The 14,625-nt window shown below is 36.7% G+C and overlaps 1 pseudogene; it reads left to right on the top strand.

Moving 5' to 3' along the window:
- The first annotated feature begins 543 nt into the window (after positions 1–543).
- LOC110201820 (ubiquitin-conjugating enzyme E2 T pseudogene) lies at positions 544–8,216 on the top strand (annotated as a pseudogene).
- Positions 8,217–14,625: the final 6,409 nt, after the last annotated feature.

Raw genomic sequence — 14,625 nt, 5'->3', positions numbered from 1 at the left:
ATATATATTGCCATCTTTGCAACAGACATTCTTCACCCACTTGGCCTCTTATGTGTGAGTGCACAACTCAAACTTCTTTGATCTCTTCTAGAAGGCTCTGCTGTGTTCTGGGGCTTGATGCAATCAGTACAATATCATATGCAAAAAGAAGTACACAACGAACATCACTATATATGGAGAATCTCTTTGACAGAGGATTCTGGGAAGATGTTGTAGTAGGTCAAAAAATACCAAACTCTCAAGATTTTCCCCCACAAAAGAAATAAAACAGCACCTCAGGGCAAACAAAGTGTGGGTAGAAATAAAAAAGAATAGGGCCACAATAGGGATCCTCCTGGGACAATCTGGAGAAGATCTGAAGGAAAATCCCAGGACAGGTTTGGTCCAGGTGAAGAGTAAACACTTCCAGGCTAGGTCCTAGGTCCACTTAAACAACAAAAGGCAAACCCTAGGGTTAGCTGGGTTGGGAGACTACCTTGGCCCCAGCCACAGGAACTCCTATCCCCAGGACAATGAAGGGATTTGGCATCTAAGCCAGAGAAGATGGAGGGCATCTCTGCTGACAAGGAACACCAGAACCAGCTGTGCTTCGGAGAGCAGCGGGGTGAGAAGGAATCAACACATGCCCAGTGAGTACAGAAGCAGTGGGGAAGGGACGCCCCTGGCTGTGGGCACTTAAAGAAGGCTGGAGGTTTAGCTTTGATTCCAGGTTAGAGGGAAGAACTGAAGATCTGAGGCCAGAGGCACCATCCTCCATATCCTAGGACTAGAGTTGATTACAAAAGTTAAGCTATTACTACAAAAAATGCACAGGCAAAGGAGAAAGAATCCAACCATAGAAAGTTATTATGGGAATAGAGAAGAGCAGGGTTCATTTTCAGGATATTGAAGCAAAGAAACCCTCTTCTACCCCAAAGAGTAACATCAAATTGTCACCTGGCCCAAAAGAATTTATAGCAGAACTTAAAAAAGACTTTAAAAATCAGATGAGAGAGATTAAGGCGAAAAAAATTAAGGACAATCCAAGAAAAACAAGAAGATTATGAAAAGAAAGTCAATCAATTAGAAAAGGAGATCCAGAATCCTGAGGAAGAAAATGACTCCTTGAAAATCAGAATTAAGCAAGGCGAAGCCAGAGAAGTTATAACAGATCAAGAAATAATTAAACAAAATACAAAAAATGAAAAGATAGAAGAGAAGTGAAACATCTTATAAGAAAAACAAATGATCTGGGGAACAAATCAAGAAGAGAAAACATAAGAATAATCATACTATCTGAAAGCTATGATTAAAAAAAGAAGCTTGATACAATAATGCAAGAAATAATTAAAGAAAATCATCCTGAAACATTAGAACAAGGGGAGAAAGTAGAAATAGAAAAGAATCCATAGATCACCACTTGAAAGAGATCCTATGAGGAAACTCATAGGAATATTTTAGTCAAATTCCAAAACCCCCAGCTCAAGGATAAAATATTAAGAGCTACAAGAAAATTTAAATATGTTGGTGCCCCAATTAGAATCACACAAGACCTATCAGTGGTGATACTAAAGGACCATAAGTCTTGGAACACTATATATCAAAGAGCAAAAGAACTAGGCTTCTGGCCAAAAATATCACACCCAGTAAAGTTAAGCATAATCCTGAATGAAAAAAAAATAGATATTTGGTCAACTGTCAGACTTCCAGAACTTTGTTAAAATGAACCAAAAAAAAAACCCTGAACTTAATAGAAGATTTGACATATGAAACCCAAGAGTAGCATAAGGTACATACCAAAGACTGAGTACAAGGGATGCAATAAGGACAGACTGTTTACCTTTTGTGTATATAAAATTTAAAACATATGTCTAAGATTGTCATTAGCAATTGGGTAGTTTGTAAGAAAGATTGGGGTAGACCTGAGTATGATATGACTTTAAAAAGTAAAACTATCTAGGAACAGTTAGAAAGAGTAATTATCTTGTACAAATGAGGTGTGAGAGGCAGAACTGACACAAAGGAATTAGATGGGGGAGGAGGGCTGGTAGTTCTGGTAACCTACTTTCATGGGGAATGTGTTCAAGAGGGAACAATACATGTATATCTAGAAGAGTATAAAAGTATTCTAAATTCAGAAGAAATAAAATGGCAAGGGGATAGGGAGGGGGGATAGGATAAAGGAGTGATCTCTAGATGGGAGGGTCAGAGAATAGGTTAAAAGGTGGGTATAGAAGGGTGTTGAATCAAGGAGAATGGGGGAATAAGAGAGGAATCTTTGGTAGGATAAGGGAGGGATCTTTAGAGGGAAAGGTGAGGGAATAGGTTAAATAGGGGTATAAAAGGGTGTTTATATGGGAATGGGAGGATAGGGGAGTGATTCTTGGAGAGGGGAATAGGTTAAGTAATAAGAGGGCTAGGTAGCATGTAGAAGTAAACTAGAGGTGTCAGGAGAGATAGGAAATAAGACATATGCACAAACAAAAACAAAGATCAAGTGTAGAATTTGTAAGAGAAAGTATATGTCTACATATATACATATGTATATGTATATGTGTGTATGTGTAAATATGTATAAGTGTATGTATATATCTATATCTACGTATAAATATATCCACACTTAATTCTAGCCTTCTTGAGGTGAGGGGAGGAAGGGGAGAAAAAAGAACAAAGTAAAAAGTACACAGCAAAGAACAGAAGAAAACTCACAAGGAAGCAAAGATGGACAGCTCTCAACACAATGTGTAGTGTTTATCATATAGGCTTTCTTGAAAAGAAGTTTTATTGCTATGTGTTTTAATCCTCTCTTATGTTCTGCTGTGCATGGCATCCTTTTTTTCTTACTTTATATTTAAGTTTCAATATTTAAGTTTATGGTATGTTTCTTTTTTTTTCCTATTCTGCATTTTAGTTCTGGTGTTTGAGTCTAAAATTAAAAAAAAAAAAGAATCTCTCCTTGACCTAGACTGTGACTCTTGAATATCTTTGGGGAGCTTGCAGTTCCCTGTCTTATGCTGTGTCTGATGTTTTTATTGGAGGGTCATTGACTAGGGCTACTACTGATATTAGAACTTCCAAGGAGTCTTGGAAGATTTTGACATATGGATAAGAAACTCTTTATTATAAAAGAGCCTATAGGGAAGCCTTTTGTCCTACCAAATTAAATGCTTTTTAAAAATATTCAGCCAGTAATAAAAACAGTGGGCTCTCATATTCTCTATATCTTTCAATAAATTGTGAAATGGTAAAGATGTGATACAGTGTTGAATAATGTTTGGGAAAACTTCATTATTGTCTAGTAACTCTCATTAAGTATGTCCTCAACTCATGGATAAATGATGCTCATAATTATTTTGTATAGGTGGGAAAACAGGTATACAGGCCAATTATTGATTTTCTTTTGGTCACTTTAATAAAGTCTAAATTTTTCCCCATTCCTTTACTAGCTTCTTTTCCCTTAGATACCTTGTATCTTGTACCTTGAATCTCTCAACATCCTAGCATCTATATCACTTCCAACAATGATTTCAAACATGGATTTAGTCTAGCTGCTTTTTTCCATCAATATTCTCTTATTGTCTTTTCTATAAACAAATCAGAGACTGTGTAATGTTAGTGTCCTTATGTGATGCCTTCAATATATATGATGGAGAAAGCAATTTGTTAAAATAGCTTTTGCAAATCTTTTCTATTTTTCTTCTATTTGTTGGTCTCCATTTTAATCCTTGAATGCCTTTAGATGACTTTGCTTAGTGGGACATCACTGCCAAAATGTACTGACAGACTATTTAAACTTGTTTTGCCCTTTACTGTTTCTCTCTGCTTTATGAGGTGATGTAACTTTATAAGGTGAAGTAATCATCCATCATCCATCATCCTTCTTCATCAGATTTTAGACAAATGAATTTATAATCTAACAAATGGTGACTTTGGCAGCTGCCCCTCTCCATTTGAAAAATAAGTCAGACGTTTGCTGACTAAGGCACTCAATCAGCTCTTTTGATATCCTTTTATGGCAATTAATTTTTGTTGACTAAACTTCTAAATATTATAATTGATATCAAGGTCACTTCTATTATCCATTTCCCAAGTTTTATTTTTACTTGTTCAAATAGTTCAGAATTAAGTTGTACATAACAATTGTACATATCTTTTTCATTATTATTATTTCTTATTTTTTACTAATCCCAATATGAGATCTCATTAATTGATAGTCTAACTACACAAACAACTAATAGCCACATTGACAATGAGTGTTTTCCTTCCTTTTAAAATTAAGCACTTTTATTCTTTATGGTGTTACTTAGTATATGCCATGTACAGAGCCTACCAATTACTTTCTTAAAGAAAGTGTTAATGATATAGATGCATGAGGCTATTGTGTGATCTCCAGTCATTGGCTTCTCTCATTCCTTCTTTCTGAACCATGTTTTTCCTCCTATTTGTCTCTATCTTTAGTTTTTTCACTTTTGCATTGAAGTCACCAAGTATCAGAGTTCATGTTTGATTTGAAGGATCATATCAAGTTCTTTGTTTTTGCCCTGGGAAAAGTCACTTGGGTCTCAGTTTCCACATCTGTAAAATAAATGGGTTGGATTAAATTATTTCTAAACCTTTTCAACTCTCAATGCTGTGATCCCATGATTGCAGACAGAGTCGGTTGCTGGGATTATGTGCAAAGCCTATCCAGCTTGTTAGAATCTGCCATAATTTGTGCTTCATTGGTATAGCCTTTGTGGGGGAAAAAAATTATCTTCATGCTACATGGAAGAGAAGCATTTTGAAGATCTATAAGATCCGTGAAATAAAATTTAAGTGCTTCTAATAAATTTTATTTTATTAACCTTAAAGAGATAGTGTATGATAGTTGATAAAGGATGCCAGAAAGCCAGAAAGACCAGAAAGACTCTGACATGTAATGGCTGAGTGACCTTGGTCAAGACTCTTAACCTTTGAGTACCCTGGGCAACTGTTTCCTCTATGGCGAGTTACTGAGACCAATACAATCATAGGTCTTCACCTCTCTTAGTTTCTTTAAATGTATCTTAGTTTCATTAAATTTTTTTTCCTTTTTTTTCCTTTCTTTGTGCATTTCCAGAACTTAGCACAATGCCTGGCATGTAGTAAGTATATAATAAATCCTTGTTGACTGCCCATTCCTATTTCCTTAAATATTATGTAATGTCACTTTAATCAAAGAATGTATATTAATCAATTACATTCCCATGAATAAATCTCCTTATTTGACTGTATAAGGAAATTTATTCATGAAATATAGTTTGATGCCTAGATTTGTTGGCTAAACCACTGCTATTTTTTTGGTAGGGAATGAGTCAAATATGTTGGGATTGGCCTGGTCCAGACTTATCCCAGCAAATCTGCTCATATGAGTAAGGAGTCCCAGGGATATTAATGTGATCTAGGATTAGAGAACCAAATGACCTAGAGCTAGGATTATCCAGTTCAACTCCCTTATTTGACAGATGAGAAAACTGTGGTCGAGATGAGGAAGTCTAATATCCTAAAGCAAATAAGTTATCAAGCCTAGATTCAAAATCAGGTCACCTAACACAAGAAAGATAATTGTAGATATGAGAGGATTAAACCATTTAACCGGATTGTCTTACCAGCTAACTGAGGTTCCATATGTATATTAATGTATGCATAATTTTAAATCTGGAAGGGATCTTAGAGATCCTACAGGTAAACTTTTCATTTTGTAAATTAATAAAGGCTCAGATAAATGAAGTGATTTTCTCAAAGTATTTAAATGATTTACATATCATTAAATTTTTTGTTCCCTAACCACTAAGAAAGTGTTGAAAATACATGAATGTGGCTAACAAGTGCTTTCAGGTTCTTCAGAGAACCACGGCATTAAAAAATATGCTGGCTCAGAGTGAATGTAAATAGCAATTGTTTCTGTTTTGGCCAGAAACTCTGAGGGTCTTCCCTACCAGACTGACTTTTTTAAAACCAGGCCATCCTTTGCCTCATTTCTTACCTAGCCTTAATCACTCAATGATTGTTGCCTCAGTTAAACTGAGACCTGTTAAAGACCTTAGCTTAAAAAGGCCAAGGTCTCCTGCTGTATCCAGGGCCATGTCTAGTCATCTTACTTTATATCTCACCACTAGACCCAGATGGCTCCAGAGGAGAAAGTGAGGCTCATGACTTTGCACAGCCCTCCCTCAATTAAATCCAATTCACTTGCACGTCATGGTATCAACTCCTTGATATCATGGTCCTCTTCAAGAATGAAAGACAAGCAACAAGTTCAGTACTAGAATTTTGGGTCACTGTTTGGAAGGATGGCCAGTGAGTAAATAAGCATTTATTAAGCAACTACTATGTGTTAGGCACTAGAGATTAAAAGAAAACAGCAAAGGACAATTCCTGCTTTCAAGAAGCTCACAGTAGAAGGAAAGAGAAAATGAAATCAACTATGTACAAATAAGATATATGCAGGATAAATTGGAGATAATCAACAAAGGGTTGGCATTAGAATTAAGGAGGTTGAGAAAACTTCCTGTAGAAAGTGAAATTTTAGTTGAGACTTGAAGAGAGCCAAAGAAGCAGGAGGCAGAGAGGAGAAGGGAGAGAATCACTGGCATGAGAGACAGCCAGTGAAAATGCCCAGAATCAGGAGATGGAGTCTCCTGTGGGAAAAAGAGCAAGGAGGTGAGGATCACTAGATCACAAAGTCCATGGGAGTGAATAATGTATAAGAAGATTGGAAATGTAAGAAGGGGGCCAGGTAATGAAAGGCATTTAATAACAAATGGAGGATTTTATATTTGATCCTGAAGTGATAGTTAATTGAATGAGGTGGGGTGGGGTGACATGATTCAGAACTGAACTTTGGAAGATTGATTTGGCAGCTGAGTGGAGAGAGTCTTAAAGCAAAGAGACCAGTTCCTTGCTCTTGCAATAGGCCAGAAATGGCAGCAGCATTAGAGGAGAGAAGGGGGCATGTAGGAAACATGTTATGAAGGTGAAATCAACTGGATTTGGAAACAAATTGGATATAAGGGGTGAGAGAGAGTGAGGAGTTAAGGATGACACCTAGGTTGTGAGCCTAGATGACTGGGAGCATGGTGATGCCCTTGACAGAAACAGGGAAGTTTGGAAGAGGGGGAAGTTTTAGAGGGAAGACAATGAGCTCAGTTTCAAACATGTTGACTTAAGGATGTATATATGGGAAATTCAGTTCAAGATGTTCAATAAGCAATTAGAGAGGTAAGTTTGGAGGTTAAATGAGATGTTAGATGAGTAGATTAAGATTCATCAGCATAGAGATGATAATTGAATCCATGGAAACTGATGGGCTCACCAAGTGAAAAGAGAGGTCTGGGGCTCACCCATTGTTAGTGGATGTAACCTGAAGATCCAGCGCAGGAGATTGTTGTTCAATTTGGTCTCCCCAAACACAGAATAATGTTAATCAAATCAATATATACATTCTGATATGTTGTGGTGATTCTGAGGACCAAGAATTACTATAAAAAAATCAGCTGAGGCTCTCTTGGAGCACCGCCCACCCTTCCTCCCCGGCTCTCAGAAGAGCTCGAGTGCCTCCAATGGGTCTCTCTGAGCTTCCCCCTTGACACTTCAGTCGTAAAGCAGTCCAGCGTCTTCAGGTGACCCTGCAGAGAGCCTCACGCCTAAAGCGGGAGCTGCACGTGTTATCCACGGAGCCACCCCCAAGGTGTTACTTGCTAGGAGAACACAAACCAAATGGATGGTCTCCGAGGTTAGATTTTGGATGGGACCAACACACCCTGTGGAAAAGAATTGTAAGCAGAAGTCTCCATTCCTGAGAGGTACCCACTTGAAACTCCAAAGATACGCTATCTGACTCCCAACTATGGTCCTAACATTGACTCTGCAGGGAGGATTGGCCTGGATGTTCTCAAACAGCCACCAAGCGGCTCTTGGAGAACTCCCTGAACATTTCCACCTTATTGACCTCCATCCAGCTGCTTATGTCGGAGCCCGACCCTGATGACCCCCTCACGGCTGACTTCTCTTCAGAGTTTAAGTACAACAAACCAACCTTACTCAAGAATGCCAGAGAGTCGACTGAGAAGCATGCTTGTCAAAGTCAGGAGGCTGAAGACAACGTGGAGGTGGAGAAGCTTCCAGAAGCTAGTAACCCCAGAGCTGCAGGAGCGCCACAGAAAGGAAAAGGCTTCAAGCTAGGGCGACAGGAGAAGAGACTTTGTCCTGATGCTTAGGGAGCCCATCATCAGCCATTGCAGCTGCTAGCGTTCTACTTCTGTCAGGGCTTCTGATCTTGCCTCATTTGTTTGAATGTTTTTCTTGGTCTTTCATGAGAGTGGAATGAGTTTTTCCTTATAAAACAGGCCTTGTATATTTATGTATCCTGCAGTAGACTAATTCTCTGAATGTAATTTGTTGTATTTATCTTGTACATATGTATTTTGAAACCTTTTAACCTGAAAAATAAATAATTTTTAACATTGAAAAAAAATCAGTTGAGTGAGTTACCCACTCACTGTTCAGATTGGCAACCTCACATCTCCTAGGGCTGACAATAATACACTTGCAAAACTCCTTTATTTAGTTGCCATGATTTTTTTTCCCATACAATTTTCCTTGCTATGAGAAAATTCTCATTATGGAAGCTCCCTCTGACACTTAAGATCTGCAACTCTTTTGTAACATACAGTTTTAGAGAGTTGTATGGGAATACTGAGAGGTAAAGTTGATGCTCCATGGCCACTTAATCAGTATGTGTAGGAAAAGTAGGCTTGAATCTACCAGGTTGTGCTAATTTTAAGTCTATGTTCTCACTATAACACAGTTTCTTTATTTTTTAAAAAAATCACGTAGTCACATTGTCCCCATATTATAAACTTCTTATAAACAATTTATAGTAGTGTATGTAGATTGCTGATGTAATGAAAACCCTGGTATATCATCTAATTTGCAGTAGGGTAATCATTAATCTAAACAGAATACAACATTACTCAACACTTATTTTACATTCACTTATTTCATTTTCTCACCTAATCACCAGATCCATTATTAGCATATTATGATTTACAAGAAAGTAGTTTTTTTAATAATTACATTGAGGAAGCAAAGCCCATTCTGTCCGTTCCTAGAGGCTTGATGTGTAGGGTAGTCAGAACAGAAGTTGATATAAAGATACAGTCCTTGATTGCCCCTAATAAAAGGGAACCATACAATTAGAGCGAACAGGCTGTGTTGCAAATAGTTTGTAACAGTAAACCCACCTCATAAATATAATCTTAAAAAACCTTTAAACTATATTTTAAAGATATGAAAGATGATGTGGGGCCTCACTGCCACACCAGGCAGCTGGCTGACTTTAAATTTTCTTGGCATCTACATTCTAGGCTGCCAGGGACCTCTACCACTCCATTTCAGCTAAAGGCAGGATTATCAAAGCTACATTATATCCTCCATCTCATTTTCAGCTCTATTGCACCAATTATACTGCATTGAGGCTTGTAGGGGCTTACATAGAGTTTCAGAAATGTAAGAAGGCAGTCTATATTCTTTGTGATAAAAATAGTCATTAATGACTGAAACTTGTAAACCACTTAGCATCCTTCTTAATGTGGCACATGAGATGCTTTTTGTCATTCAAAAGCTAATCAGCAAAAGAAGCAAAGAATCTTCTTGAAGAAGATGAACTTTTTGTGGTTTGAAATGAAAGCCTGGGTTAAAGAGAAATCTATTGGATTTTGAAAACCTGAGATATGCCAGCATGAATATACTGGAAAACATCACCTTATTTTCTGTTTGTCAAACTTAATGATCTCACAGGATAATTATGAATATATGTTTTTTTCTTCTGAGACCAAATAATATTTGAGTCTCTGCAAAATAATAGAGTGGTATTTACAAAGTGGTATAAATGGCATTATATATGATATATTGCTTACTTACTATATATATCTCTGTATATCTCAGTGCATATTATATATCTATGTATACCTGCATATTCACATGTGCAGACATGTATACATGTGTGCACACATTTATGTGCTTATGTGTATGTATGCATATATAAGCATGTACTTATACACGTATAAAGTATGTGTTATTTGTGTACAAAAAATAAGTCCTACCTCTGACACATATTGCTGAGTGGCTCTGGGAAATACACACACACATATACATATATATGTAGATGGATATACACACAAATATATATATACACATACGTATATGTATATATGTATACATACACATATATATCCACACTCAAATATATACATTTTTTTCTATATGTGTGATTTTATCAGCATAGGAACCTCCCAGTGAGGAAACTCCCCATACCATTCAGATTAGTAACTCCTTTTTGTGTGTGTGTGGGGAGGGTGGAGTCAGCAAGTGCTTATATTTTTTTTCATTATTTAATATTTTATTTTTTCCCAATTACATGTAAAAACAATTTTAGATTATTTTTTTTTAAATTTTGAGTTCCAAATTCTCGCCCTCCCTCCCCTTCCCCCCTTCATTGAAAAGGCAAGGAATATGAAATGGGTTATACATGTGTAGTCATGCAAAACACATTTCCTTGTAAGTCATTCTGTAGAAGAAAACACAGACAAAAAAAATCCAAGTAAAATAAAGTAAAGAAAAAACATTTTTTATTTCCATTCAGGGCTTACCAGTTACTTCTTTGGAGATGGACAGCACTTTTCAGCATAAGTCTACAGAATTGCCTTGGATCATTGTATTGCTGAGAATAGCTATGTTATTCATAATAGATAATCATACAATATAGCTGTTAATGTGTGCAATGTTCTCCCAGTTCTGCTCATTTCACTTTGCATCAGTTCGTGTAAATCTTTCCACATTTTTGTGACAGCATCCTGCTCATCATTTCTTAAAGCACAATAGTATTCCATCACAATCATATACAACCATTTGTTCAGTCATTCCCCAATTGATGGACATCCCCTCAATTTCCAATTCTTCCCTACCACTAAAAGGGCTGTTACCAATATTTTTGTACACATAAGTCCTTTTCCTTGTTGTTGTTTTTTTTTTAATCTCTCTGGGCTACAGACCTAGTAATGGTGTTGCTTGGTCAAAGAGTATGCATGGTTTTATAGCCCTTTGGGCATAATTCCAAATTGCTCTCCAGAGTGGTTGAATCAGTATATGACTTCACCAATAGTACCTTAGTGTTTTAATTTTCCCACATCTCTTCCAAAATTTTTCATTTTCCTTTTCTGTCATATTAACCAGTCTGATAGATGTGAGCTAGTAGCTCAGAATTGTTTTAATTTGCATTTCTTTCATCAATAGTGATTTAGAGCATTTTTTCATATGACTATAGATAGCTTTGATTACTTTGTCTGAAAACTGCCTGTTCATATCCTTTGACCATTTATCAATTGAGGAATGGCTCTTATTTGTATAAATTCGACTCAGTTTTCTATATGTTTAAGAAATGAAATCTTTGTCAGAGAAACTGTAATTTTTTTCATAGTAATAATTACCAACCATGTATTTCCCTCCATCTTATTTCCCCCCTGTTTATCCTACTTTCTCTCTCTCCTTTTACCCTGTCCATTCCCAAAAGTGTTTTGCTTCTGACTTTTACCTCCCCCAAATTGCCCTCCCTTCTATCAGCTCTGCTCTCCCTGCCCTGCCTTTTCTCATCCATTCCCTTTCCCACCTTCTTGTATGGTAAGATATAGAACCACATTTTATTCATTTCAGTATGATGAATATTATGACTACAGATTTAGTTTTTCAAAGCAATGGGCAAAGAAAAATGGAATGATGGCATATAGGTTCAACTGGTCTTTTTTTTTTTTTTATAAAAGCCTAGTTGGAGATCTTTAGAAATTAGCTGTGTATTCTGGAAAAAAATATGAAAGAAATTACAAGTGGGTCCCACTACATTACTACAAACCTTGACATTGCTTATTAAATACATAACTTGTTTTTTGATACAGCATTTTACGTAAGTGTGTGATTTGGCATCCATTTATAGTGTGTAACAGCAGCAGGCTTCAGCTATGCCACCGGGAATACTTGTTCTACTTGTTAGGGGTTGAATATTTGGTTAAAACCTTTGGAACATTTCCAAGCACATTTACATACCAAAGGCAGCTTTGGATAAGCACTTTTTTCAGGTAACTTCTCCCCTCTTGTATATGGATGTGCAGTCAACTGTATTTCAGTGTATTTGGACTACAGGACTCTCTTCTCTATATTATCCTTCTCTATGTTGTCTTTCTTGTATGAGGATAATGCTTTGTGAGTGCTTAGGGGTTCCACCATTTGAAAATAATTCTACTTTTTAGGCCTCTGTGAAGTCAGGTGGATTTGTTGTTAATGTGTAAGTAAGGCTATGCATGGTTGTTTTTCTCATCAGGAATTACTGTTTTAAATAATGATAATGATAATAATATTTATGTAGCACTTAAAAGTTTACACAGTACAACTCCTTACAGCTCTGAAGCAGGTAATGTCAGTATTGTCTCCATTTTACAGATGAGGAAACAGCTTTAGAGAGGTTCAGAGAAAGGGCAGCAGTAGGGGTCATCATAGAGGGTAGAGACTGTGTCTTAATCATTATTTAATCTCCCACACTGCTAAAAACACAGCAATGGATTTTGAGTTGGAGTTAGAACTTTGGTTCAAAAGTCACTTCTGCTGTTTGCTACCAGTGTGACTGTAGGAAAGTTTTCTTAATTGTTCTAGGCCTCAGTTTTTTCATCTTTAAAGTGAGAGGGCTCATCTCTAAAGTTCATTCCAATTCCAAATCAGATAAATTATTATAGGCCCTTAATAATTGTTGTTGGTTTTGTTGAACGAACATTATGTTTAAAGCAGAGGTTTGCCCAGGAATTATAGGGAATTGGAACCTTTTAATCCTTGGAGACATTGCTGGCTTTCAACAAAGTCTCTGTTGATGGTTAGGTGGAGATCAAGAAATCCACCATTTTTTCCCCAGTTTACTTCAATTGGAGAGTTAGACTTGGAGAGTATGAAAGATACTTTTATTCATTTACTCATTTCTGGAATAGGTTCTTCAGGCCCTTCATATGACTCTGGGATTCCTCACTACTTCTCACTCTCAGGGTGCTGGTTTGGGTCAGTGGGTATTCAAACCTCTGATCTGAGCCCTCACAAAGTACATTCTTTCATGATGCAAACAAATTTGAAGCATTAAATCATTAGTGCAAACATTTAATGAAAAATGGGTTAACAAGGTAAATCAAGGATACCAAATTAAACAGACTCCTTTATTAAACTACTCCTTTGTTTCTATCCTATCCCATCCCCCAGAGCATCTCCTGAGAAGTGTTGATCTCAGTTCCCTATTAATCATTCTGTCTCTGAAACCCTTTGGCGGCAACATAAATGAAGTCACTGAGAACATGGTGTTTTCACAGGAACAAGAGAACATTATAGAAAGTGCTATTGATTCACCTTGGCATGGGAAGCAGATCATCATAGCTTAGAATACAGCTATCATTTTTTTCTTCTTTTCTCTGCTCAGTTAACCCTTCTCCAATCTTAGATCATGTCTGTTGGAGACTTTCCCCAGTGCTTTTCAAAATGCATAGTTTTCTGAAAAATGTAATTTCTAAAGAAAGCATGGTTACAAAGCATCCAGTATAAACCAATTATATTGGTCCAGATGCAGCTGTTAATTACTTGTGGAATAAGAAGTGAGAAAGAATGATGCCTCTAGAGATTTGTGTGATTTGGGGATATTTTAAAATACAGTTTATTTTGAAGTTTAGATATTAGAAGCCCATCTCAAGTTTTTTGAGTAACTGAAGGGAGATTGTTCAATCTGGAAAGGACAGTTCAATTTAGAATTGGTTATGGGAGAGGAAATAAAGCTCTTTGACTTATATTTCACAGATAGGGTGACCATGGTTACCCTGATTAAATCAGTTGTGCTATTGTTCCTAGAAGTTTTGTTTCAAATTACTTCCTTATAGCCCCACTAAACATCCCTGTAACTTTCCAGACCAAAATAACCCTCCCTGGCACCATTCTCCTAGTCTCTCACTATTCAAATTTAAGCTTTTTAAGGGCAAAGTTTGTCTCTGCTCTTGTCTCTGTATTTTCATTGTGTAATATAGTGATTGGAACCTAGTAACTGCTTAAGAAATGCTTTTGAAATTATTTATTTGTAGTCTCTAAAGGACAATTCCTAAAGTAAATATTTGGGAAATATTTCTAGAATAAGAAAGATCTGGTCTGAAAAGAATTATTGAGCACAAGGATCTTCAGCAGGATCAGACCTATAGAAATTGAGATAATGAAATGAATCCATATGAAATCCTTAGTCCAGTACCCTAAGTATGGGGCTTGTAGGAACTGAGTCTGATTTGGGGGTTACCTCTTTCTCCAAATCTCTTTGTCTCTATCTAGTGTTGCTGCTAGGAAATTTTTTAAAATGAATACATTTTATGTCTTAATTACTGTAATAGCCTACTGGTGAGTCTCCTGCCTCAAGTCTCTCCTCACTCCAATCCATTCTCCATTCAGCCACTAAAGCGATTTTCCTAAAATGTAAGTGATTATGTCACTCCCCTATTCAATAAACTTTCAGGAGCTTCCTGTTGCCCCCAGAAACAAATACAAAATACTTTGTTTGACATTCAAAGA

This window comes from Phascolarctos cinereus, unplaced genomic scaffold (genome assembly GCF_003287225.1).
Source record: "Phascolarctos cinereus isolate Bilbo 61053 unplaced genomic scaffold, phaCin_HiC Scaffold_7;HRSCAF=346, whole genome shotgun sequence".
NCBI classification, from domain to species: Eukaryota; Metazoa; Chordata; class Mammalia; order Diprotodontia; family Phascolarctidae; genus Phascolarctos; species Phascolarctos cinereus.
This window is presented reverse-complemented; position numbering and strand designations above follow the sequence as displayed.